The 6,000-nt window shown below is 24.0% G+C and overlaps 1 long non-coding RNA gene across 1 annotated transcript; it reads right to left on the bottom strand.

Annotated features, from left to right (window-relative positions):
• Positions 1-3,623: 3,623 nt before the first annotated feature.
• On the bottom strand, positions 3,624-6,000 carry LOC136084203 (uncharacterized). The gene is made up of 2 exons (XR_010640390.1): positions 5,950-6,000; positions 3,624-3,719 (listed from the first exon to the last, which is right to left on the bottom strand). It is a non-coding gene; the product is annotated as an uncharacterized LOC136084203 (long non-coding RNA).

Raw genomic sequence — 6,000 nt, forward strand, 5'->3', positions numbered from 1 at the left:
GCTAATAAACTTATACTGAATAAGTAATTACATTCGACATAATGTTTTAGTTTATCTATGTTGGTATTACATTCTTATAATTATATATTGTATAATATTTTTTATATTTAGTATAATATTTTATTTTTTGTTGCTTGTTTGTTCGTTTGTTCTTCATTACATTTTAAAACATTTTTTTAATTTTTCATCAAAACTTTAAAGCTAAAATATAATAGTATAAATAATTACGAGTAAAGATATATATATAAGATAACTTATTAACAAAAAAATGCGAAAAAAAGAAATAATCTACCGTAAAGTTATTTTTAAAGGGACAACTACGCTTAAATACTAAAATAACACATATAACAGAAATAACACATATAACCAAAATAAAAAACTAAATCGTAAATGTTATAACTGACATTAACAATAAAGAGATATGTAAAATGGTAGCTATGGTAACAAATGAAAACAGCTTTTTGCTTGTTTATTTTTTATTATAATCCTACTTTGATGATATTAATGAAAAATTAACAAGCAAGAAGTTAATGATAATACAACTATTATTAATAGTTGTAGTCATCATAAATAAAAAAATAAGAGTATATTTTAACTATTAGGTAAAAATCATGCCTATAAGTTGGGACAAAGTTGTTCTCATAATTTTTTTAAATTGATTTTTCTTTAGGAATAAGAAAAGACGATAAAGGTGTTTGAAGTTGTAGTTTTTGAATGAGCAAAGAAGTAATGTAACTTTGCAAAACTGTTCCAAATGTGTAAATTTAAATTACCGCCTTTTGATAAATGTTGAAATCGAAAAAACCCTAAAACTTTTATGTCTTAAATAGTGATATCTTTTTATCTATTTTGTATTATTTACTAATTTCTTGTTTATAATTAAAACCAGCTAAAGTAAAATGATCTGGTGCCATTTTAAGTTTTTAATAAATTTAAACTACAGGCTTCATACCAATATAAATAATGCGGTTTCAATAAACACTCAAATATGATTTTTCACATTTTTATTTACGTTGCTCTATAATAAAGATTTAATAAATTACAAAAAAATCGTATGTCTGCATATAAAAGAAACACAATATTAGGTGGCAATTAGTATATAAATCCTAATCTTGAAACAGTAATTCTGAAAAACAACACAAAATGTACATACTCGATATTGCTACACCCGTTGCTATGAACATTTTTTTAAAACTGTTTCAAAATGAAAATATTATGCAAAAACTTTTTAAGAAACTTATTATTAATGCAAATTAGAAACCTGCATCAAATTTTGAGCTGTATTAGTTTAAAAAAAAATTTAATTTTTGAAAAATTAAGAACTCAGTTTGTCTGTCTTTAATTTGCTTTTAAAAGTCTAGTTTTCAAAAAATTATCAACTAAATTTTAGTTAACAATCTGCATCAGAAAAGAATTTAGAACACATTTTGATTTGAAAACATTAAAATGTAGTTTATAAAAATTAAAAAATTAGTGTAGTCGTTTGTTAAAAAATTAAAGAGTGAGTATAAAATCCGCCGATAACAAAAATTTTTGGTTTTACGTTAAAATGTGACTATTATAATAGTCAAAAAAACAAAAAATTAATTAGTTTAAATAAAAATAATTTTTTTATTATTCAGAACATTACATTAAAAAAAAAATTTTTCATGCTTGAAACTTAAATGAACTTAAAGACTTCACCGTAAACTTAAAATCCTTTTCACATTCATTCCAATTTAGGTCCTCGATAAGATATACAATATTCTGAGAGTTTGTTACATTTCCGAGGCAATTTATAGTTAATGTTTCTATTTAATCTTAGATAATACTATTCATTTAGCTTTATTTCGAACTTATCATCTAAATTTAATGGTAAAAAATTGTTGTAGTATCTATACATAAAAATTTGATGTTGGAAGATATTTATTTCAAATATATCCATCATTTTCATATCTTTAATAAGAGGTTTTGCATGTTCACGTTTATGTTTAGAGTATATGATTCGGCAAGCGTGTTTTTGTAGCTTATAAATTTTTTCAAGTTTCGTTTTATGTGTACTTGCCCATGATATATTAGCATAGTTAATAAAACAGTGAATCAGCCCAAAACATGTCAATTTGAGACTTGAAATATTCACATATATTGGCGGACTCGATACATTACAGTTCTGGCGATTTTTGATTGAATATAGTTTATCTGTTGAATGTTATAAAGTATCTGTTGAATATAGTTTATCTTAGTCTTCCACATAACAATGTTCCACAACAAGATCGATAAATAATCATATAACTAAATATTAAAGCTCAAAATGTTTAAATTATGAACATTACATAAAATTCGAAAAAAAAAGGAGATGGACCGCTTCAATGACATCATTATTTAAAAAGGAACTCTTGAAAAACTTTTTTTCAAAAAAAATTTATTTTAACAATAAAAGTCGTTATAAAGAGTCTGCATGTTTACTTCGGTTTCATTTTAGCAGTAGCACAGAATTTTATTGCAGGCAAGAGATTAGATAAATTATAAATATAGTTTCTAGAAAGAATTTCCGAGAAGCGTATAGATTTTTTTAAAAGATCTATTATCCACAGATAAAACAAATTAGTTGTAAGCTGGAATAATAAGACTTAAGTAAGCACTCGTTTTACTGACATAAATTTAAAACTTCTAGATATTACTTTTAAGAATAAAGAGCGATGACGTCATGAATTTTAAAAGGAAACTTCTAGATATTCCTTTAAAGAAGAATGTGGCGAATATGACATTATAAATACGACAAGGAAACTTCTAGATAATATTATAAGAAAAATTCGAACTTCGAAGATTTTGCGCCGTTCTAGATAAATAGTTGCTTGTGCGAAAACTTCATTTAAAGTCAAGAATTAAAAGTTCATTCATTTAAAGAAAAGAATCACTCTTCATCGCAAGGTAAAAATTGTTTGCAGTATACATTTGGTTATACATATTATTTTAATATCTTTAGAAATTATTTACGACTCCACAATCTTATGATTTTTTTTCAATACGCTTCAGAGAACGACTCAACTACGTAAATCCAAGTTTATAATTTAATCTTTGATAAAATTATAAACTATTACAATTTTAACTATTAAAATTATAACCTATTTACAATTTTACCTTCGATAAAATTATAACTCATGCGGCTATTTTATACAGCTGGAGTTACACGGTGAAAAGCAGTTTGATATAAATTTTTGACCTTGGATTTTAGACGGAAATTTATTACAAACGCTCTTACAAGCGAATTTTACAAGTTAATTTATCAAATAATCTTACAAGTTTATTTATCAATTAGTCAAGCAAAAAATAATTTTGGCTAAACAGCATGCGGCTTTAGCGAAAAAGCGTTTGTATAAAATGTCATAGGTCCCTGAGTTTAACAAGGCAACTTTAATTTAATTCAGGTTTAATTTTACAAAAAAAAATTAGTTTGAACTCAATTTCATTTCTAATAAATATTAACAATAATAATAAAAATCTTTGTGATGAAATGTTATTAATTTTGCATATAAGTCTGGGAGAACATTAATAACATAATTAACTGTAGTGGCTATCTGTTTCAAATGATTAGTAATTGATGAATAACAAATAAATTGTGGAATATATAATACAAAAGAAGCTAATGTAATTTTGTTTATTTGTGCTTTTATATGTAGGTAATAGCGTTAGAATTAATAGCAGACACCATGACAAAGTGCGCCCAAAAACAGCCAAACCTAAATAAATAAAAAACATTTTCAAATTCTAATTCTTTTAATTAAACATAACATATTAGCTATTACTTTTCTAAGCCTTATAATAATCTTATTATTTTAGGAGCAATAATTACAAAGCACTCCTTACATTGTTACATATCTTTAATTTATATAAACATCTTTTTTATTATTACTAATACTTTCTAACATTACTAATATCAATATGCATTAAGTACATTTTATTTAATGACTTTTCTTTTTCTTATTTATTATAAGTTACAAAATAAATTGTATGTACTGCATAAAAAATTGAATATTTATAAAGTTTATAAATAACACAAAAAAGTTCTTTTGCTTAATAATAATTAAGTAACTTTAAACCCCAACTTTAAAAATGAAGTAACTTAAAAGTAATTTTGCTTAATTACGACACTTTTTTGCGACATAAATGTAATAATATAAGGCAAACACAAAATTTAGGTAAACACAATAAAACAAAAAAGACACTCGTTAAAAAACCAGTGCAGAAATATGAATAGATTATTCTTACAGCTGTTTATAGTTTTTCTATACAGCTTATACTTATATATGAGACAAATATATATCAATATTGTTATGGCAAGTTTTGATAACTTATTATGATACCCTTTGAGTAAAAAGTTGTTTCATTATAAACATTAAAAAAAAAAAAATTTAAATCAAAAAAAAAACTTTTATTTACAACTTCACAACCCTGAACCCAACAAAGAAATTTTTTTTAAATTGAAAGCCACACCCAGACTAAACCCTGAGCCTAACTCTAAGGGGCAGGGTTTTATTATTTGTTTTGTTAAAGACCTCTTTACAGACTTACTATTAAGAGCTTGAAATACAGATCTGCCATTAGTTCTAAGAAGTCTAAAAAATTTTGTAACAAAAATACTGAAGCACTAGTAACTTTATTTACAGTACTAAAAAGTCAAATCTTTTTAAATGCTTAATAACAAAAATATTGACAAAATCTCAGAGTGTTTGCTGATACCTAAAAATGATTTTTTTTATCATTTACAAGATCTCCCTAATTAAACTTACTAAAACTTTAATTAGGGGATGTTAGACAATATTTTAAGGTGTGCTTCCCTGATCACCTGATTTAAATTTAAGTTATCAAAACTCAACTTTAGAAAAAATCATACTTCAATTCCTTTAGAAAAATGCTTTTCAATTACAACTTATGTAGTCAAATGTAAGTCAAGAGAAGTTCATAAAACAATTTGTGTATGACTTACAACTTAATTAAGTTATGTAAGTTCAATGGAGTGCCATATTCCCTAATTTTTTTAAAATTTAATTCAATTTCCTTAACTCTTCCTTGATTTTAAAATAATCTGGCAAAGACGCTGTATCAGAAGGATTAAAAAAAAAAGTCAAACAAATAAAGTTACAACAATGGTTTTCAATCCTAATAGAATAGACAATATGTACAAGTTACTTTGTTAGAGCAATTTACAATGATTTTCTGAATATCTAAATTTTTTTGTTAACATTCTCTAATTCTTTAATAAATTCTCTAATAAGGCAGACATTCCGCTTAAATTGATCCTCTAAAATGATAATAAAAACACTTTAAATTAAATAACCAAGAATAAAAAATATTACTTTAATGCTTAACTATTACTAAATTACTAAAATTTACAATAATTTAACTGAATAATAATGATGAATCGGTATTTATCTGAATCTGAAATAAATAATATAAATACCTGAATCGGTATTTATATTGTTTATTTCTTACTAAAATATTATGCTTGAAATTTAAGTAGTAATTACTTATGTATAAATATATAATCCGAAAAACTATGGTTTAAAAAAGTTATAATCAATTTAAAAAGGTATAAAGGCATTGCTTACTAAAATCTAATTGACCTGTTACATCTAATTTGTTTCAATTGATGTTATAAATTTTTAAGAAAAGCCAACGTATGTTTACTATAACAATATAAATATAACAATGTAACTATAACAATATATAATCACTTGATTTTAAGTTGTTAACCCTTTAATAATCTTAATATTCAATCCTATTAAGTTATAATCATAATATATAATAACTTTTACAACTATATAAAAAAACAAACTGCAAAAAGTAATAACGGCAAATAAGTATTGCAATTAACTTCTCGACAACTTAGCGATTAAAAACAAATATTAAAATAGTTAATTAAGTAACTGATTAACTTTATAGTTCAAAAATATAATAACAGATACGAACCTTTGCTATAAGCAAAACTAAAACAATCAGAATGCGAACGATTCAAAAGAT

The sequence above is a fragment of the Hydra vulgaris genome, chromosome 08 (genome assembly GCF_038396675.1).
Source record: "Hydra vulgaris chromosome 08, alternate assembly HydraT2T_AEP".
Lineage (NCBI taxonomy): Eukaryota > Metazoa > Cnidaria > Hydrozoa > Anthoathecata > Hydridae > Hydra > Hydra vulgaris.